At 34.6% G+C, this 23278-nt stretch overlaps 1 long non-coding RNA gene across 2 annotated transcripts in view; it reads left to right on the top strand.

The window, feature by feature from the left end:
• LOC124108333 (uncharacterized) overlaps positions 1-23278 on the top strand; it is a 103451-nt gene that overhangs the window by 25594 nt on the left and 54579 nt on the right. For both annotated transcript variants that reach the window (XR_009228806.1, XR_006856646.2), the window contains exon 3: positions 22630-22727. This is a non-coding gene — a long non-coding RNA (uncharacterized LOC124108333). The remainder of the gene's footprint in view (positions 1-22629; positions 22728-23278) is intronic.

Genomic DNA, 23278 nt, shown 5'->3' with positions numbered 1-23278 from the left:
CATCTAGAAGAATGCTACCCCTTGTGAATTTTCATAGCAGTCACCAATCAAAAAATAATTTTGGAACTTATTGTGCACTATCTTGCTTTTTATATTATGAATGTTATTTGAACTCTTTGAAGAAAGCATGTTTACATCTTTTTATTCTATACAATAGACACCAGAAGACTACACATGGTAAGCCCAAATCAATAATTGTGGAAGTAAAAAACAAACGAGTGAGAACTGGAGTAGCATCCTGGGACTTGTGACACACCCCTGCTCTGGCTCTTCCTTCCCTCCTTTTGTTTATACCACTGAAAATCCAGCAGAAGGATGGCCCTCCATTGTGAGCACTTTACTCTATGTAGTACATTTCCTTTTTGGGAAGTTAAGACACCTCAACCTGAGAACTCCCAACTTAACCTCAAGCTGCACGTATTGGTTCACTTAGGGAGCACTCTAAAATATCAACAAATGTATTGTCTTTCATAGATCGACATGGAATGCAGAACATTTTGCAGGTGGTAGTAGTTAGGCAGAAATGAAAGATCATTTTTTTTAGAAGCTCTGGCCATTAACCAGTGGTGTGAAAATTGGTATCTTGATAAACCTCTTTGAAGCTGTTTCCTCATCTGCAAAGTATGGGTGGTAAAATCTCTTTAATCAGAGTTGTTACAAGTATTAAATGAAACTCATGTGGAAATTTCTTGGCTCACACTGGGTCTTCCAAACAAGTCAGTTCCCTTCTCCTAACCAATATTAAAGAAAATGATTCTTTCTTAGCACAGAGTCAAATAGCACTGTGGGGAGACTGAACAGAGTAGTTCTGTGACTTTGAGTTCTCAAAATTATTTTGTTAATGGGATATATTTATTTTTTTCACAGTAACTCTTTTATAATAAACTTGAAAAGTTATAATTTAATCTTTTCAGGAGCTGGTTAAAGGATAAGCCAATTCTCTGATAAGATCAAAAGGATTAAAATCAATGATTTCATAGTGTCATGGGAAAGGGCCTCTGTCATGGGTTGCTTAACAACAGGGATGCATTGTGAGACAATTTTGTTGTTGTGAAAACATCATGGAGTATACATACACAAAATGAGGCAGCTTCTACATCACAAAATGATATGATCTTTTTTTTTTTTTTTGCGGGGTGTGGTACTGGGGATTGAACTCAGGGATACTAGACCACTGAGCAACATCCTCAGCCATATTTTGTATTTTATTTAGAGACAGGGTCTCTGAGTTGCTTAGTGTCTCGCTTTTGCTGAGGCTAGATTTGAACTTGTGATTCTCCTGCCTCAATCTTCTGAGCTGCTGGGATTACAGCCTTCACTACAGGGCCCGGCTGTGATATGATCTTAAAGGATCATTGTCATTTATGTGAACCATCATTGATGGAAATGTCCTTATATGGTGCGAGATTTTATTTGTTTCAAGGACAAATAGCCAAAAACTTTGTTTTGTATTCTTTTCAATAGGAGATATTTATGTCTGTATATTAACCACTTAGGTAATTTCAGCTCATTTTGTGATTAAAGTTCAAAATTAGACAAGTCATTTTAGGGTCAAGGGTAAGGTAGAGATTGATGAAATGTGTTTTCAGGTTGCAATCATTTGGTTTCTTGTAATTAAACATATACTATAAATCTATTCCTTTAATTGTTACTAGTAATTGTATTTATTTTCTTTCTGAGGAAAAGCTCAAGCATAGACATGATGTCTACTACTAGATTAGGCCTTTGGATAGAAAATAGATTCTATTCTGTACTTTTGTTTGTAGAAAAGTATCAAGTCAGTTACCTTCCACATATAAACCTCAAGCATCTAGAATATCAAATTTGAAATAGTTGGAGATATCTGCTAGGAAAAGAAAATTGGTACTGGGCTCAAAAAAATGGAATATTACATTTAGATGTACACAGCATCCATGAAACATTATGGTTCATGCTGTTTGTTAGGTATTATTGTATATACTAGCTTCATCGATCCATTGAAAACACAAATTCAATGCTTTCCATGTTCAGTACTGTTCTACATAGAGGTGGTTCATGCATATAATACGCTTAAATTCATGTGTATTTGTGTGCATGTTTGTTTGCATGTAGTTGGGGAGATAGAGTTCAATAGGAAAAAAAATTACTGTAATACAAGACTGTTTACTATAAGGGCCACAAAAGAGAGACTTTTTCTTCTGAGAAGGGAGTGATCCCATTTTGATGGGAAGATGTCAGTTGGAGGGCATTTTTGCATCTGGACTTTAAAGGCAGAGGGGTGAGTAAAAGACTCTACCAGAGGGAGGACAGAACAAAGGCCAAGAAGGAAAGGGTCAAATTAATTCAAATTCCTGTAGACTATGTGAAAAGGAATAAAGCAGATTAAACATATGATTTCACTTTTAGGCACAATGAACAAAATATGATTTTAAATTTGTGATTGAAATTAGAATCCAACATTTGCAACTCGGATTAATTTTAGATTTTTTAAACCTGTGTGTTTCTCAGCATTAGCACTACTGAAATCTTGGACTGGATAATTTCTTTTGTGGTGGATGTTTATCACCATCCCTGGTCTCTATCCAGTGCTGAGACTAGGATTGGGCAAGGAGACAGCAAGGGCACAATATTTAAGGAAGCACTCATTCTCAACATCATATAAATCTTAGTCCTGTACTTGCATGACCCTGAGAATAGGTGCCTCCTTATATTTTGAGCCTAACGCACCCTAGTCCAGGAGGTTTTCTGTTCACCAGGAGCCAGTAACACGCTCCCAGTTGTGACAGTCACATGTGTCTCCAAACTTTGCCAAATATCCTCTAGAGGACAAATTTGCCCCTGGTTAAGATCCACTATAATCTAACTGGAATAACTCAGCACATTTTTTTTTTTTTTTGTAAAATACCAAGAAGAGCAGACAGCAACATGACCTCTTTTGTACTTAAAGTAACAACTAAATACAGGTGTGAGTGGTGGGTCACACATTTGGGCAGGATAATATGACAAGATGTAGAAAGAAACTTGAGTAGATGGCTTTGGTCTTGGCACTGGAGATAAAAGGGCTTGCGTGGGTTACCTAGTGGTAAGGGATCCATTCTGCTATTTATAATACACCTGCCTTCAGGGCCTTTGCTGTGCTGAAGAAGAATAATTCTGTTATGCATCATGGGACATATTTAAAACAATTTTGAGTACATTTGTCTGATTCTTGTAGAAATGTTAAAAAATCTATAATATGCTTATACTTTTTCTTTTTAAGAAATTAGGCAGTATTTCTGGTTAGTACTTCATTGTTCTCAATATATTTGATTAGAAACCCTACCCTACCCTACTCATTCTATTTTCTTGGACTTTGAGGGAGTATGGGGCACTTGGGGAATTGTGTTTTGTGCAGCTTGTGACTTCCAAGTTTACAGGTACATCAGACACTACTGATCATATCAATTAGTGCAAGATCACAAAGCCACACTATATTATGCACTGTGTACAGGTTCAATAAGAGTATGTCCTTACTTCATGTTTAGCAGTCAAGTTCAGTCCCCTAAATTCCAGGTGTCTAACATTGAGTGATGTGTCACCCAGCATGTTGCTCCATGGTTTTTATGGCACTGACTACAAAAAATTGGCCCATGGTAATAACAACAAATTAAAACGTTCAGTTTAATAGCTGATGACCTTCCACCAGACTGTGTACTATTTTATTTGTACTTCATGTTCAGTAACCTTTAGTGGTGGCTAATAAAATTATCCTTACCTTACAGATATGTAAGGTTCATTAACTTGCTCACAGTCACATGGTTAGGATCATGTGATTCCAGAGTCTGTGCTCTGACATAATCAGGGCTCCCTACAGGAATGTCCTTGTAGATTGTGCCTCATGCACATTGTGGGCATTTTGAATACCCTCAGATTTTACTGATAGGTACAATTAAGTGCCAAGTGAATTTCAAATTTTAAAGTGTTATTTATTTGTTTAAAGAAAAAATATTCAGTGGTACTTGTTAAAATATGGTAAGGAAATTGTTATTTGGGGTTATTGAGATAGATGTATAGATCATTACACTAGAGTCTTGCGGTGGAATAGAGAATTTGAGCTGACTTCTGAATACAGCATAGGCAAGTGGGATTTTATAGCTAAGGAGGAGTGGAGTGTTAGTGGGTAGAAAATGAGTAAGAGGATCCCCAGAGGTATAGGGCATTTTGGATAAATCAACCTAACAGGATTCTTGTTGAAGATAGGACAGGGTGGTCATGCGTTACTTAGGGGATGGTGGAGGATTAAGAAGTTGATTGGCTATCTGAGATTAAATGTGCAGGTTTCTTGTTGAACTGACAAAGTAGGGTTCTTTGCTAAAAGTAAATTTTACAAGGAAAGGACTTAGGTTCAGAAACCTGAGTAAAGTTTGGCCAAGCAGAGAATTTCTCACTTTTTAAAATTTTATTCAGGATGCTATACAGTGGGTAATGGGAAAATGAACAGTGGTTTCTTTTCTTCCTTCCTCCTTTCCCACCCTCCCTCCCTGCTTTTCTTCCTTCCTCCCTCCCTCCCTGCCTGCCTTCCTTCCTCCTGTGGAAACTTGCCTAGATGTAAATTCATTGTGGAAAGAATGAAGTTCAACTGAAAGGTTATTTCTTGCCTATTGTGATTTCCGCTTTCCAGTGCAGCCCGTGCACTTAGGAGAATGAAACCCTCTTTTAGAACTGCTCCTTCAGTTAGTGAAAATTGTGTAATGCCACCAGAGTTCTCTCTCCAAAGCCTAAGGCTAGAATATTCTCTCACTATTATTTATTATTGTCATGGAGCCATTAGCTTTTGCCATTAGAAACTATACTTATACTAAAGGTGTTACAGCTGGATGTATGTGCTCCAAATTCTCATTACATGCTGCTGACCTCTCCCTATAAATCTCAGCTTGGAGTTATCAGCTTTCTACTTGTTGGCCCTAATTGGAAAGTTCTCTGCTATATACAGGTACAAAATGTACTATCAGAGCTTGAATTTCTGCCCCTTATTAACATTGCCTTTGTGACTTATTTCCTCAATTCTTTTTCCATTGGAAATTCAGCTGAAACAAATTCCTCAGTTTTATATACAAAGTGAGCTCATGGTAGAACACATTACAAATCATGCAATGCAGTAAATGAGAACACAGTCTAATTCTTTTGACATTAGAGAATATTAAAATGTCCTTTGTTAATTAATTACCTGCCCATCATTTTTTTAACTTAATAATTTTGAAACAAAGTATATGTTTTTAAGAAGATTGAAACTCTTTTTGTTTTTTTTTTTTGCTTGAAAGGTATACAGCAGTAAATTCCATGAAGGGTCTGCAAGGAGTTATCATTTTCTAAAATCTTCAGATGGATTCTGTTTTGGCAGACTCTTGTTTAGTAGTCCAAAGATGGCAGAGTGAATGTTTCTGACTTGATTTGTTTGTCCATGAGGACAATATTTCCCAGATAGAATCCTTTGAATTTTCCATTGAAGTCATGTGTTCATTTTGAGGAATTTCCTGCATCTATCACAATTGTTAACCCTTTTAAGAGGAGGGGAGGCACCATATTTAGAAACATAAGGACTCAGACGTCCTGGTTTTAGATTTTCTGCATATTATTAATAGTGACTTAATTTCAGCAAGGTGTGGCCGCATATGCCTGTAATTCTAGCAAATCAGTGTTTCTCAGAACAAGTCATCTTAAGAAGTATTTGTGTTTTCAGTATCTATTTAATATTTAAACAGTTATTTTACCAATTTCAATTTAAATAGCATTTACTTTGAAACAGCTGTGTAGGGTATGCTAGAATAAATTTTGTTCTCCTCACAATTTCATTTATTTTTTTCTATTAAAAACTGATTTAAGCAGTCTTCAAATAAATGAAATATGAGCTTCATAAGACCATGAGATAAAATGATCAAACTACATAGGTTCTAAATTGAGATCTATGTAGAATTATGATGTTTCTTGCCACAGTCTGGCTGGGCACAAATGCCGCAGTCTGGCTGGGCACACAATCACGAGCCACCACACAGCTTGTAGATTCAAACAGCAACTCTTTATTCCCGAACTCACACCAGCCGTCTACAAACACGTTCTGGGGAAATCCACGTTCTCTTCCCAAATCCACGTTCTCTGCCCAAATCCACCTCCACTGGGCTTCTATCTCCAAAATATACTGTCTGAATCCCGTGAGAACTCAAGGGGAACTCAGGCAGCAGGATACGCCCTATTCCCAGCAGGAATAATCTTAAACCTTAAACCTGGAACCTAAACTGGGAACGCCCTAAACAAGATTATCTTAAAACCGGGAACACCCTAATCTGCCTTGGTCCTTGAGCAAGGTTAAGTACATTCAATGTCACTGCAACATGGGGTACGCTGGCAAGGAAATTGTCATACTTACTTGGCTAATGGCTCCCAGCATCTCCCCCCTTCTGATTAATTAAACAACAAGCAATGTGGCTTAAGGACTGTGCCTGGTAGGTTGTCCAATTCAACATATGGTTCTTACCCGTCATCGGAAAACTGACCTTTAGGCGTCAGCCTCCTGTCTTAGGTTGATACCACTGCAATTGAATCATACCCGTCACTGACTACCGGTCCAGCATACAGCCATACTTGTGGATAGGTCTATGCACCAGTGGGGGGGTGAGGTTCTTTGCCTCACCTCTGTTGGCCCCCAAATTTGGCCTTGGTGCCAGTGGGGGAGTGAGGTTAAGTACATTCAATGTCACTGCAACATGGGGTACGCTGGCAAGGAAATTGTCATACTTACTTGGCTAATGGCTCCCAGCAGTTTCTAAGAAATTAAACATAAATACTTTTCTTTCCTCAGATCAACTTGTTTTTCCTAACATTCATGTCAAGAAAGAATTATGAGGAAAACATGAATGTACAAAATTTTCACCACAGAAACTTGAGGTTAAATTATCATCCTCTTTTTTTCTACTGCATGGGACAGAAATTGTGTCACAGATATTCAATGTTTTTTAAAGTACATATATTTAGCATACTTTCAACTGTTGTTCTCAAATCTGTATTATCCCATTGTGTGTGCCTAGTGCTCAAAGGAAAATAACAGATCTATTTGAGGACAAAGGATTTTTCTCCCAAAATATCTTCATTATATAATATAATCATCTGATATTTTTATGGTGATCAGCAATTTCCACATTTTGTGTCTCCCAGCTTTTTAAAAAAATATTCTTTCTGTTTTAGCCATCATCTATAAATAGGTGCATATTCTATTAATATGGTTGTTGCTGTTTTTTTTTTCTTTCAAGTTTCCAGTGCCTACCAATCTTGAAACCAGAATTAGAAGCAAAGGAATAATTTAAAAAGTAAACATATTATCGATACCCTTATATTCCAATCACTTAATTATTTTTTAAAAAAATTAATATTGCTCTGTGACATACAAATGCAAAGCTGCCAAGAAATAGTATATCGTTTTATTCTTTCAATGACCTATGAGATATTTTCTCATATTTTTTAGAGATGAGAAGGCTAATTTTAAAAGGCTAACTATGTTTTCCAAATTCACACAGCTCATTAGTGGTTGAACTAAGAAGACAGATCTGACACTTAGTGTCTTAAATATTCTACAAGTAATTCTTAAATCTCTGAGAATTTAAACATATACTAAATACTTTCTTCAGTCTATTATGTATAATAAAAATCTCTTCTACATTCCTATCCTAGGAAAAAATTCAAATTTTCTATAAAAAAGGGAGTACTAGAATCTTTGACAGCTATGTTGACCTATAATAAACATAGGAAACATTGTACTTATTACATGAAGCAATATCAAATTATAAGAAGAATGTAGGTATTTTCATGTATTCCAATAGGTTATTAAATATTTCTCTACCCTTTCTGTTAACAATTGATTTGTGTTATATATTGTTGGCTGGTCCATATTTGAGTTATAGAACTTTTTAAATTTTAGCATCAAATACTGATTTAATATGTTGCAATACTATCCAATCTTTATCTATGATTGGGAAGTATCAACTCAGTAACACACACATAAGCACACTTTATAATTTTTTGGTTGATGGCATTTGACTTTGAATAATTCCTTTAAAAATATCTTCATTTTCCAAAGATTCTTAATTTGTCATAGCACTCTTGTTACTGTTACCATCTTTCTTTGTTTTCATCATCCTCTAATATGAAAATTAATTTTTAGTTTGTGCCATCAATTTCTGTTTCACAAAAGCAGTACATTGCTATACTGTTTTCTTATTCCTCTCCTTAAAATGTTCTTAGATATTACTACTTAAAAAAAAAAAACAAACTAAAATCACCTGAACTTACAATACAAACTCTTTCTGACAATGAGGAAATTGAAACTATGCTGTATAATTAAGGTGACCAAAAGAGGAATAAAACAAAACAGAAACAAAAATACTTCTGACACTTACTGTGTGGGAATTTCATCCACAACAACTGATTCTCTCATTCTTGGCCAACATCAATGAGGTGTTCTGCAGTTCAATTCTGACACTAACGACGCTGAGTTAATTCACACCCCACAGTTTGAGGGTTCAGTTCAACAAGAGAACCACCCCCCCACTCTTGATCCCAATCACAAGTGTGGTTTCCAGGTTATCTACCACTTCTGTCCAACCTCTTTACAAATCGGAAGGCACCAAGATTTCTTTCTTAGGTACAATAAGTTGTTAGATGAACTCATGTAACTCAGAAAAAAAATGTCATGCTTACCAATGTAATGAAAGGATGTGATTCCGCAGCACCCTGGTGGAGGTGATACACAGGACAAGGTGGGAACAGGTGGCGGGGAGGGTAGAGCTGGCAGGGCCCTCTAGGCAAAGCACCCTCCCAGCTCTTGGGACAACAAAAGATAACTTTTTCTTAGCCCTGTCCCAAATTTAAATGGTTGTTAAGAAATTCAATGCTATTGCCAGAAACAAAGGAGTTATTAGACTTGTAAACTTTGTAAGCAGAATTTATGACTTTATGTTTTCAAGAGTTGACATTTGGGGGGCATTTCATGATGACAACTTATATGTCCTATTGGAAATTTTTGAACATCCACATTTTGTCATTTGAAATGAAATCTTATGTTAACTTGAATTCTTCCCACCATGGGGGAAAAATATTCAATTTTTATTTTTCCAAACATAGTGATTGTTATTTTTGCTTGGTAAAAGAAATTAAATGACTGCGATTCTGAAAAAAGAAAAAAGTAATGCTTTCCTGAAAATAGTCTTGGACTCTATCTACCCAAACAACAAAAGAAACCATGCCACCACTGACTACTGAAACCATTCATCATGCCAACTGTTTGCAAGCGTGTAAGATTTTTTTCAATGATTTTTTTCTTTTTTAGCATCTGACTGACAGATATAATGAAAGTTGTTGGCAGCCCTTATCAAAAACAAGAGCTGCCATGCATTAACAACTTAAAATAGCCACCTTTCATCTTGGCAACCTGAGAAAGAGTCTGGTATTCTAAATGTTTTTTCCAAAACATTATAAAATGTTAAAATAAGAATATTTTGATGTTTCGCAAAGTTCTCTCAGGAACTTTTAAACTAATATTGCATACATGCTATTTGAAACCCTTTGGTCGAACACTTTAAGCTATTATTTCTCTGTAATTATGAGCTAGATGGCTGACAGGATGTGGTAGTGAGAACTGGGTGGAATAGCACATACAAGGTCCTTCTGTCTAGATCACTATCCCACTCCCACCGTCTCCATCAGGAGACCTTCCCTGATCACAGTGGCTGGAAGAATTTTTTCCCACTTCTTGTTCCTAAGATTCTTTCATTTATTTTATATAAGGCAATTCTTTTGTCTATATTCATGTTCCCTTCTAGAGCAGACACTATTCATTTGCTGCCAAATTCTTCTATTATTATATCTAGTTTCATTTATTCATTCATTCTGAAACATTTCTAAGAACCTACTTTGCTTTTGATGGTAATACTGTCATGAAGTATGAAGCTATTGTCTTTTTATTATTTTAAATATTGTTTTTAGTTGTAGATGGACACAATATTTTTATTTCATTCATTTATTTTTATGTGGTGCTGAGGTTCGAAACCAATGCCCCACGCATGTGAGATGAGCACTCTACCACTGAGCCACAACCCCAGCCCAAGCTGTTGTCTTAATAGGACAGTCAGAAGTGAATTTCTTTTTTAATGAGTTCAAATATATACTATAATTGTACAGTAGTTTATGACACAGTTATTTTTTTGTTAATTTTTTATTTATATATGACAGCAGAATGGATTACAATTCTTATTACACATATAGAGCACAATTTTTCATATCTCTGGTTGTACACAAAATATATTCACACTAATTTGTGTCTTCATACATGTACTTTGGATAATAATGTCTAACACGTTCCACCATCATTTCTAACCCCATGCCTCCTAACTTCCCCTCCAACTCCTGTGCCCTATCTAGAGTTTGTCTATTCCTCCCACACTTCCCCTTCCAACCCCACTATGAATCTACCTCCTTATATCAGAGAAAATATTCAGCATTTGTTTTTGGGGGGTTGGCTAACTTTACTTAGCATTATCTTCTCTAATTCTATCCGTTTACCTGCAAATGCCATGATTTTATTCTCTTTTATTGCTGAGTAATATTCCCTTGTTTATATATGCCACATTTTTTATCCATTCATCTATTGAAGGGCATCTAGGTTGGTTCCACATTTTAGCTATTGTGAATTGTGCTGCTATAAACATTGATGTGGCTGTGTCCCAACAGATGCTGTTTTTAAGTCCTTTGGGTATAGACCGAGGAGAGGGATAGCTGGGTCAAATGGTCATTCCATTCCCAATTTTCCATGAATTCTCCATACTGCTTTCCGTATTGGTTGCACCAATTTGTAGCCCTACCAGCAGTGTATGAGTGTACCTTTTCCCCCACATCCTTGCCAACCCTTATTGTTGTTTCTCTTCATAATAGCTGCCATTCTGTTTGGAGTGAGATGAAATCTTAGAGTGGTTTTGATTTGCATTTCTTTAATTGCTAGAGATGATGAATTTTTTTCATATATTTGTTGATTGATTGTATATCATCTTCTGAGAAGTATCTGTTCAGGTCCTTGGCTCTTTTATTGATTGGGTTATTTGTTTTGTTTTGGTGCTTAGCTTTTTGAGTTCTTTATATACCCTAGAGATTAGTGCTCTATCTAATGTGTATTGTATATGCATCAGCATAGAAACAAAATTAGTGTGTTGTAAGAGAAATACTAAAGCAAAATAAGTCAGTTTTGTTTGCAAAATTTTGCCTTAATAACTTTTCTACTTTTACGTTCAAGGGAGCTGTTTTTTACAAAACTTTCTGGTTTGGGTAGAGCTGCTGAACAGTACTGGATATCATTGTTTATTTTTCCACTTAAGAAAAGGAGAAGCCAGTGCTAATGCTCTTCTGCAACCTAGAGCTTAGTTAACTGTTAAAGATTGCACCTTCCAAAATGTGTGTCAGTTTTTCTTTACAGAGAACTTTTGTAGTCTTTTCCTCATCATTACTAAGACAGTTTAGAGTTTGTGTTTGGTGGGAAGATGTATGGTAATGATAATACTCCACGGTATTGGAATATCAAGACTGAATAACTAAGTAACACAACCTAAATTAAACCCTTCCCTACATATGTTTATGCTGTAGACAGACTTTGTAAATCTTTTTTTGTTGTTGTTGTTGGAAGGAGATACCAGGAATTGAACTGAGGGGCACTCGACCACTGAGCCACATCCCCAGCCCTATTTTGTATTTTATTTAGTGACAGGGTCTCACTCAGTTGTCCAGTGCCTTGCTTCTGCTGAGGCTGGCTGTGAACTCGCTTTTCTCCTGCATCAGCCTTCAAATCTGCTGGGATTATAGGTATGTGCCACCATATCTGGCAAACTTTGTGAATTGAACTGATGATCTAATAAGAGTTGTAGAAGCTATTTTCTGTGTTAGCCTTTCCTGTGTGAATGTACAATCATCTGTTTTGGTGCTTCATATCTAGAATGATGTTCTTCTCATCCTTTTTATTCTTATCCACGGATTACTCCTTATCTTTTAAGAATTGTTCCAAATTTTCCTTTCTCTAGGCTCTATCCCTGTTCTTCATTCACCCAGCCTGATGAGATATTGTTACGATTTGGATGTGAGGTGTCTCCCAAAAGCTCACAAGTGAGACAATGCTAGAAGGTTCAGAGGAGAAATGATTGGGTTGTAAGAGTCTTAACCCATCAGTGATTTAATCCCCTAATAGGGATTAACTGAGTAGTAACTAAAGTGTAGGGTGTGGCTGGAGGAGGTGGGAATTGGAGTGTGGCTTTGGGTATATATTTATATCTGGCAAGTGGACTTTCTCTCTCTGCTGTTTTATGATCATCATGATGAGAGTTGCTTCCTTCTGCCACACATTCCTGCCATGATGCTCAGCCTCACCTGGAGCCCCTAGGAATGGAGCCATCCTTCTGTAGACTAAAACCTCTAAAACTGTGAGCCCTGAAATAAATTTTTCCTCCTCTACAATTGTACTGATCTGGTCATTTAGTCACAGTGGCAAAAAAAAAAAAACTGACTAAAACAGAAATCTCATATTTTCATAAACTCATGCACATATTATTTCACTTATTACTTTTTCATAATCTCTTTCTAGGTTTATACCTCTTAAATAGACTCTGAACTTTTGGATGCCCCAGGACCTTATCATATTTATTTTTTTTTAATAATATGTCTTAACATTGTATGTGACATATACATTGTTCTTTGTAAATGCTCCTTTGATGAAAATATGAATAGATATTAATAATCAAGATCAGATCGGCTTCCTCATGCAGATGATAAGGCCTCAAGGAAGGTATAGTTCAGAAGGGAAACACAATCCAGGAGTGATTACTTTTTCCAACTGTGATAGTAGCCAAAGCTATAGAGTAATGTGGCAATTGTATAATAATAATGAGGAAGAATATGCGATCTAGGCCAGAGAATTGAGCTAACCATGAACTTAATTGTGGTTATGTGAGTCCATTGAGATAGAATCCAGAATAGTTGTGAACAATTTGGAAACAATGTATAGAGTAGAGCATGCTGAAATATAGTTGAAAGTAACTTTTTCAAAAGGCTTATAATAATTGGGAAAATAGGCACGAAGGGTGTTGGGAAATTCATTTTATTGCTATAAATTATTGATGAGTTATCACTGCTTGCATATGTTCTAAATAGACTTATGTTGTAAATTTTGAAGAGCCCTTGGATAATTTATAATAATATAATTCACTTACAAGCTATATGAAATATTAATAAATGTTATTACCTACCTTATTTAGACCTTTCTCCCTACCATGGACTGTAATGCATACTTTTCTGTGCATTATCCTTAGTACTTATTCCAATATAATTATTCACATTTTACAGATGAGGAAACAGAAGGTTAGAAAGTTTAATCCACTTGTCTTTGATCACAGAACTATTAAATACCAAATCTGACATTAAATCCATTGCATTTGAAATTGAATGTCTGTCTCACACTACATTGTGCTATGACTCCGAGTCTATAAAATACATGTAACTTTTCTGCACAAGATTAACATGAAAAACATAAATGTCTATAAATTCAGTTATCTCTCTGGTCATTCATTTATTCACTCCATTCATTTGTTCACTGAATATTTATTTATTGACCATCTAGGCACTCTGCTAGCTATTGCAAATGTGCAACACATCCACATTCCGTGGTGGGATTTACAGTGTGAGATTCAGGGATGAGAAATATAAATAACTGTATAATAACAATTTTGATAAGTGCTTTGAAGAAAACCATAGTGCCTTTTGTTAAGTGGATTACAGAGCAGAGTTCTTATGTACTTCCTTCCCTGTGGGTAAGTGTAATTAGATTTACAATATAGCTTACTGTAACCCAAGAGGATGCTTAAAATAACTCTAGATAAGTGGTACCACAACAGTGTAATCAAGCTGAACAGTTTGAAAACATTGGTCTTCCAGCAGCCTTGGAATTTTGGTGAATTGTTTGGTATTTTTGAAGAAAACCGTGGTGCTGTATCTAAATAGGTTTTGAAAATTTTCCAAGTGTCACATCTGTTTTTCAGTTTTGGAGGGTGACTTTGGAACTATCTCAAGAGTAACCAACATCAGTTCACAAAAAGCACAAATATCTATGGAGATGAGTATCCCTATGCCCTTTAAAGACCAGTATCTGTCCTGCTGCAACTCTGAACACGGAAGAGCTTTTGAACCAGAAATGTGGATGGAGTATTTGCCGATTATGAATTTTTGGCTATCCATATAGATAACAGTTGGCATAAAATCAAAATAGTAGTAAAATAGAAGAACTCACTTGATTTAAGAGTTAACATTAGGTGCTCAATATAAAATAAAATCTAAGACAAAATGCAAACAAAGCAAAACAAAACTGTGAAACTTTGCCAGATGTTCATAACACCCTAAACAGGATAGAAGTCATAAAATCTTAGGTTCAGCTTCCAAAATTACCTTAAAGAATATATTATAATATCATAAATAATTGGTATTTAAGAAATTTGTGAACATTGTAGAAAAATTAAAATCAATGGTTTGGTTTGTTTTTCTCTTCTAAGAAATGTCTGTTATAGCTCAACTTTCCTTTCCTCCCTCCTCTTTCAAAATCTCTTCATAAGCAGATGGAAAACTGGTCATTTCTCAATAACTGGAGATACTTTTGTAATTATGTGCAAATCTGAAAGGTCAGGACCCTCCCTATTTTTCAGCTGTCAGGGAATGGTTGAAATGCTTTTCATGAAATAAGTGGAAACATATGTGAAAAATAGAAGGTAAATCAAGAAATACGGTATCATAATTGAAATCTATTATCATCTATCAACTTTAGGTATTGTGAGCCTGCCTTATTATCACATTCTTGGAAGTTCCTTATCCTGCTAATACTTCTCATTACCTTCACCTTCTGTCTTTCTTTTGTGCTGCTCTCACAGAAGAAGAGCTCTTCAGGTGGGTTTTGAGGAATACATAGGAGCTTGCTTAACAGAAAAGCAGGGAAAAGGATTCCTTAATAGCAATGACACCTATTAAGTTATTTAAAGACACAAAGATAGGAGCTAACATGGAGTGAGCTGGAAACTGAAATTAGTTCAGTGTTGGCAGAGCACGTAGTGCAAGGGTAGTCATGACATTAGAGGAAAATAAAAAAGTGAAATGGAGTCGGATCAGATGGCAAAACAGTCAAAATTCAAGTAGAAATATTTCTACTAGTGAGTTCATGTTTTGATAACCAGTAAGGAACTACTCTACCTCAGGGGAGGAAGGAAGAAAGGACTAATAGAGACCTGAAATACGCACAGGTAGCCAAAATTATAGGATTCCACACCTGATGTGATGATTTTCATTTTACCCGTGAATAAGAAGCCAACTTCAGGGGGTGACTGAGGATGTTTGGCCAACTTGAGGAAAGGAAAGATGTTAGAACTGTAGTAGTGAAGGAGAGGGGAGGATACCAAGATCTGTGTAATAATTGTATCAGAGAAGCCTGGGATCTTGCCAAAATTGAAATCTGTGAATGTGAAAAGGCATCAATCTATACAGTCAATCTATTTCCCCCAGCTCTGTGGAATACTAGAGTTGTATATCCCATTCCAAGTTTGAAATTTTTAGGCTCCTTATTGCAAGAACATGTAAGTGCAAGGTACTTGATATTGTTGTTGATTGATTATAGATTATAATAGTATTATCCACCCACTAAAAATGTGTTCAGTGCATTGTGTAGTTTCCATATTTATACTCTTCTTCTTCTATAAGGTAGAGATTTTAAAAACAGTTGAGAATCCAGTTAGGAAATTTTCCAAAGATATTTTTGCCAATCAGTATTAGAAATGGAATTTAATGCAGACCAACTTTTCAGAGGAGCAGAAAAGAAATTGGAGCTAAAAAAGGGCTAAGAGTTTGGGAGAAGATGTGTCAATGGATTGGACATTTTCAAGGAGATTCTATAACAGGATAAATGGAATAACAATTTTTTTAGGATTGCATAAAAGATAGTAATAGTAATTGGGATGTGGAATAGCAATGTTTAAGACCCCAGTAATAGATGCATTCCAAGTGGCCATTAAGTTCAAATTGGAATTAAGTTACTGGAATAAAAGTAGAAGTGGAGGTCATGAATTTTATAGTTAGGTTATGGTAGGATTTGGGAATGAGGTGAAATGAATCTTAAAGGGATGGCCTGAAAGCTGGTAAGTCCCCATGAATGTGATATATCTTTATGAGCTGAATGTTAATTCGGAAAGGTTTTTTTTTTTTTTTTTTTTTTGCATGAAGGTGAAAAATAATGATATAAAAGCCACAGAGTGGAAGTGGATTATGCTGAGCCTTTGTTCTAGACCTGGATGTATGGAGAAAGGCAACTTCTGTAAATCAGATTTGAGGAGAAAATATGTGGAGACAACACAATGTCCAGGGCAGGAATAAGGAAGTTTGTTTATATATATCTAATAAACAATGGGAGCCTAGAGGGCATTGAAAGTATAAAAAACATGGAGAAGGACATCAAGAAGGGTGTGATAAAGTGGAAAGTACAAACAACAAGGGAAAAAGGGCTCAGCTGTTTGCAGAACAGACTTAGAAAGAGACTTGTGATTACAGAAAACAGTTTATTTGGGACTTGAGAGTAGTGGAGACAAGAGGCATCAGTGGAACTTAATGGCTTCAAACTTCTAAATGGAGCTTTGGCTTAAAGATCTTTTGCTATTTCAGTTCCAAATAATGCTATGCCCTGATTTCAGTCACATTTTTGTTTGAGCCAAGTGAGAGTGACACTGTCCAAAGTTCAGTGGGTGTTGGGGCTGAAATACACCCCTTTTTGGTCAGTTCATATCGGATTTGGATGAAATTGATTGGAATTCATCTGATTTCTTGACTTTGCTTAATTGGATTTTACTTAAAAAGTACTGAATTTGATTTTAAGTAAGTATTTATTTCATGGACACATTTTAAAATATTTTTTCAAAGCACTGTACTGTATTAGCTTAATATTTAGAATTTTTGATTTTGTGTCATCATCTTCTGCTTATTAGGACAGATTTTTGCCTGATGATATTATTTCCCATTGTTGTATTTTAAAATAACATGGCCTTTTTTGAAATGCTTAAATATAAGGATTTATTTTACCTAAATTTCTGAACACATGAAGTCTATGGGGCTCACAATTTACTCCATCTTCCAAAGGAATAAATAGTAATAAAATTTATGAAAACCCAATAATCTCTTCATTCAAATGTTCATTTTCTTTTCCTCTGACTTCAAACACCAAGTTTGTGTGTGTGATTTCTTTTTTTAAATTTTTTTATTCTAATTTGTTATATATGACAGCAGAATGCATTACGATTCATATTACACATATAGAGCACAATTTTTCATATCTCTCGTTGTACACAAAGTATATTCACACCATTCATGTCTTCATACATGTACTTAGGGTAATGTTTTTCATCTCATTCTACCATCATTTTTACCCCTTTGCCTTTCCCTCCCTCCCCTTTGCCCTATCTAGAGTTCATCTAATCTTCCCATGCTTCCCCTTCCAACCCCACTATGAATCAGCCTCCTTATATAAGAGAAAACATTTGGCATTTGATTTTTTGGGACTGGCTAACTTCACTTAGCATTATATTCTCCAACTCCATTCATTTACCTGCAACTCCATTCATTTACCTGTCCATGATTTTATTCCCTTTTATTGCTGATTAATATTCCATTGTGCATATATACCATATTTTCTTTATCCATTCATCTACTGAAGGGAATTTAGGTTGGTTCTACAGTTTAGCTGTTGTTAATTGTGCTGCAATAAACATTGATGTGGCTGTGTCCCTGTAGTAGTATTCTAAGTCCTTTGGGTATAGACCAAGGAGTGCCTGAGCACTTTGATAACTAATGTAAACTAAGAAATTGGGACTGTAAATTTATTTATTTTACCATATATTTAAAAAGGTAAGCCTTATATAAAATAAAGGAGGTTTGATATCATTAAGTGAATTTTAACAGAAATTTAATGAAATAAATGTAAGAAATGTTTTTATACATCACATAGTCCAACTACCCATCTATCACTGATATATGCATTGGGTATTTTTTCATTAAAGATGTTTCTCATAACTGGTATTATGGAACATGTAAGTAAGATCAAGGTTAGAAGGATTCCTGTCATTAAAGCTATGTAACCTTGAGAACTTGACTTCTCCAAGCCTAGTGTTTTCTTTTCTCTAAAATGGAGATTATCAGAGCATTTGAGAGGATTGAGGCAGCATATTTTACTTTTAGATACTTATGTCTATCATGTTACCTTTATATTAAACAAGCTCTTCTGCAGTCTTAGCCTACCTGCTACAGTTCAGCATCCATTAGATAGTTGAAAATTTCTTAAAATTAAATTTCATACTAAGTTCAATTTTTGGTATCTTTGCAGCAGTCTGGACTTTGACAATGCAATAATACCAATCTTTTTCATTTTCCCAAGGTAGCTATTGAATAATTACAATATGCCAGTCAAAGTCATCTAAGTTCCTAGCCAAAATCAGTTATCAGGTATGTCCCATGCACCTGCAGTACAGGTCTGCTTTAGCATCCTGATGTACTTAGGCATGGGCTGGCAGCTGCCCATGGAAGTATACACTCCATGTGAATCCAGCAATTAATTTCAGAGCTCAGCAGCTTGGCCTCAGGGTCAATTACACTTCCTCTAGTTGGAGTTCATTCAGGCCCATTCTTAACAGTTCATCATGTTTATTCACCCTAATCATATAAAAATAATTTTGTTAAAGACTGTGATGTACAGTTTGCTTCAAAGAATAAATGTCAGTTTGGCTGTAGGGTGAATACAGCTGATAAGGACTCCTATCTGTGTTGCTCTGTTCATCTACCCTCCTGTTGACTCCTCACAGCTACCCATACCTGTAGGGTAGTAATATGGCAAACTGAGCACAGTGACATTTCAACAAGAGAAGCTCAAGTGATGGTTTCTCAGTGTGTTTTGGTTTTGTGATTTCTGCATGGTTGATTTTCAGTACAACACCAAACCAATTATATATGTTTCCAACACCTATGGATTTTCTTTCATCTTTGATGTCTTCAATTAGAAGAAAGGCAGGTCATTTATATCTCTATGACAAAGATATGTGAACAAGATTACTTCATTCAATATTTTTGCTAAAGTTTTAAAATCAAAACTTTTTTGGGCTAGTGTTTTCTCACTTTATTTTCAATCTATGATGGTGAGATTTATTCTCTTAGGTTCAATTATACAACACAATTATATAATTGTGTAGTACTTGTTTAGAGATTTTAGGTTATATTACTTATTCAGGTGTACAAGTAGAATTTCCTCAAGAGACTTGGAATCCCTGTACCTGTAGCTGTAAAATAGTGATTCTGTAGTTGTATATAACAAGGCTTTACAGAATCTGCCTCCTGTGACTTTCAAAGATCACCTTTGGTGGTTGGATAAACTTAAAACAATGGATTTGTTTTGGGATGTCAGAATAGGACATGGTGTCTCCAACCTGTCACTTGACAGCAAAAGGAATGTTATGCTTCAGCCTTGAATAATGTCCTCACATTCTTCAACCTTGGGTTAGTCATCCACTCATCAGCTGATGTGATTTTGCATTTTTGCCTGTGTCATTAATCACTCACCTTAAGTTCTCTTTTGGCACTGGAGGCCTGTTGCTTCCAAACCAAACACATTTTCTGGGCTTCTGTGGAAAGGAAAGGAGAAGGAGATTTAAAAGAAGATAATAGATGGGTTCTCAGTTATTTTGGCTTTGTTATTAATGCTAACTACTATCATAAATTATGGACTTATGATTGAGATGTTAATGAATATTTTATTCAAGGAACTTTTCATAAGTCTTAATGAGCACTGAGAATTCACAAACATGATTGGAGGATGCTGCTAAATTAAAGGGAGAAACTCTTGTTAGAGAGTAGATTATCTTCTATTTCTCTTGAAAATTTGAGTGTTAATTTACATAATATTAAATATTCCTTTTTGCTGTCCTTTGGCTTTTGAAACAGTCCCTTGTTTTGTATCTTTTGTTAAGTATATCAATAAAATTATCTTTGCCAGATGACATTTTTCATTTTTATCATTCTTTAGATAATTTCCAACCATGTGTAAACATGAATAATATATTTCCCCAATTACATCATACATTCTTAGCTTCTTTCCTAAGCACTTTTGTAAAAATATAGTTTGTGATTAAAATTTTCTCATGAGTTAGAAAAGATCAGGAGCCCTTGAAATTCATTATGAGATACACCAGAAATAGAATTTTATGACACCACAGAGTATTAAAATAGCAGTGTGGAAAGGGCTGCTGGGCCTCTCTGAAAAGTAGGGCTATTTAATCACCTAATAATGGTCTCCAAATTTATAGAATTGAGTATACCATATATTTTCCTACCTGATTTTGGATAAGAGATTACACATTGTTTAGTCTTCCAGAGGCCTAAAGATTTCTGTGTAAGGGTTTTCCTTTTTTTCCCCCTTTTTATTTGTGTTGATTTCTGGTATAATGGGTAAAGGAATTACTTTTAATTATGTGCCCATTAAGAAGAGCACCATACAGCCTATAATTGTTTGCAATTGTTTTTATATTAATGGAATTATAAAACAAGTTTTTTTTTCTTTTTTTAGGAAGTCAAAGTCTGTTAAGCTTATCTATGATTTAAACGTACATGTTTCAGAAGGTCAGATATATTAGCATTTGTGCGAGGTGAAAGTGATTTGGGAAGGTCAAAAGGCATGCCAGAACAGATGAAAAGCATTTCACTTTATTTTATTTTTATATTAACTACCTTGTTTTTTAAAACATCTTAATTTGGTATACATATCATGTAACTCTCAAATTACTCTATTTTTTATATATATGTCATCAGCATATAAATACCTTTTAGGTTCAGTGTATGCTTCTTCCTCAAAAAAATAAAAATAAAAACAATTTAAAACAAAGGAGAAAACTTTCACTGTAACAAAATATTGTAAATTAAAATTGATGTTTCAACGTTGTAGAGGAAAATCTGGAAATTTCTAAGTTTACATTGTCAAAATAAGTTTATAGTTAGAGAAAAAAAATAAGAAGAAAGACTTTCTTATTATCCCCAAATATTTGTGATATTATTTTATCTCAAATGAGAATCAAAATAATGGGAGAAGTTGCTTTTAAGGGATGAGATAATAAATATATAGACAAGAGTAATTGTAGCAAATAATGTCAGTGTTATATGTATAAATGAAATAAATTCAGAATTACATATTTTAGTGGTAGTCACTGAAGTAAGAAAGTTAATTGTAGCAAGATGTCATACCCTTAAAAATGTTTACTTTACTATGTATTTTACTGATTGTGTATACTAAGAAATTTGTGAGGAACATTTTAATGCTGTTTCTAAATTCAAGTGAATTTAATTATCTCTCTAAGGAGGTTCTATGCTTGCAGAATCAACAAGTTTTTGTGTGATTCTTACTAAATTGGGACAATTTCATGTAAATAATTGGTTTATTATCATCTTGGAATTTACATAGTAAACAGATTGATTGTTTATCTAAAATCCCTTCCATGTTGGACTACAAGGTCAAGGTTCTCTGGTCAAATAAGGTAACATTATAAGCATTAGCAAACTGACCTCATAGTACCTTTGTTCTCTCCTCTTTGTCCTTGTTCATGTGAAATATATTTAAACAATCTTTGCACTGTGCTATTATAAAAAAAATTCTTGATCATATCTGAAAGTTAATTATATTGGTTTAGTAGTAATAGAATTATCAAGATTTACATATTTAAGTCTCTTATTTTTCAAGTAGGAAATCAGTGGTTATCTAATATTTATTTATCTATAAAACTAATAATTTTTTACTAACTTAGTAGCAACTATTAATGTTCATAGTTATTAATATTTTATTTGTTTTTTGTCTAATACCAAACACCACTTTAGTAGGTATATTAAGAGTGTTAAATGAGTCAATTAATAGCCACACAGGTTATATATATATATATATTTTTTTTTTTTTTTTTTTTTTTTTTTTTTTGGTAAGGAAATTAAAGAGATAAGTCAAATGTTTGTTTCAAGGTCCAAATAATCAAAGAACTGATGATCCAATTTTGATTATCATTTTATAGTGTTTCTAGTACATTAGTTACTAAAGTTCTACTTAAAAATTTTTAATGTAAATAGTTTTAATATTTTTATATAAAAATCTCATGTTGTTACTTTAAAAATTCTCTACCTCTTCCTGTCTTCTCTCTCTCATACACATTATCCCACTCCAAGTAGAGGGAACTTTGTTATTGCAGGAAATCCTCTGTATTTGCAGAAATTTTACTTAGGACAGAAAATATAAGGGCAGGCACAAACACTATGATTGTAACACAGGGTTATTAATTTAATTAAATAATCCATATATATCTGAATAGGACTTTAAATATAACCTTAGAATTTTAGAGAAGGCAAATAGCAATTTCAGCTCTTTTCTACTACAATAGAAAGCATAAAACTACATTCTGGGGAGTCTTTTAGATTTGGAATTGGATACCTTTTTTATTTTTTAAAACATGCATTAAATATTTAGTTGGTTGCTCTGTTCTTTGATTCTTCTAGGAGTCAGTCTTAAGATGCAATGCTTTTCTGTGAAGACTTAGATCAAGAGATTGTGGGAAACAAAGAACTCTAAGATTCTGAGCCAATAGAGCTACTCTGTGAGTATCCTCAGTGTGCATTTTCTTCTGTTGAGATACTCCAAGTCATGCTATTTGTGGAACTGGTGTATCTTCATGTAAATGCACCTTTAATGGCCCCTTTGATTTAATTTTGTCTAATACTATTGAGTGAGGTTGTAATATGTCAAATGGCTCCTATTGGACACATGCTTTCCAGGCTTATGCTTGCCTCTTCCTTGTTAAGAGCACAGACTGTAGAACCTAAAGTATCTGGGTTCAAGTCCTAGTCCTGATGCTTACTAGTTAAAATTTGCTCAAACATCAGTGTCTTCATCTGTAAAATTAGACCATAGAAGGCATTTTCTTCACAGTGCTATTGTGAGAACTGTGTTAATTTCTGTTAAGTGCTTAGAACAGAATTTGGCACATCCTAAGTGCTACATAACTGTTAACTATTGTTATTATCATTATATTTACATCTTAAATACTATATTCTCTGGACTCATTCTCTTTTTTAGATATGGACATAAAAGTTGGGGTAGACACATTTTAATGTAAATAAATCCTGTCAATTGTATAATTTGTTATGC

The sequence above is a fragment of the Marmota monax genome, unplaced genomic scaffold (genome assembly GCF_021218885.2).
Source record: "Marmota monax isolate L192 unplaced genomic scaffold, Marmota_monax_Labrador192_F-V1.1 WCK01_AAM20220418_F8-fsc00151, whole genome shotgun sequence".
NCBI classification, from domain to species: Eukaryota; Metazoa; Chordata; class Mammalia; order Rodentia; family Sciuridae; genus Marmota; species Marmota monax.
Note: the sequence above shows the minus strand (reverse complement) of the source record. Positions and strands in the feature narration are given on the sequence as shown.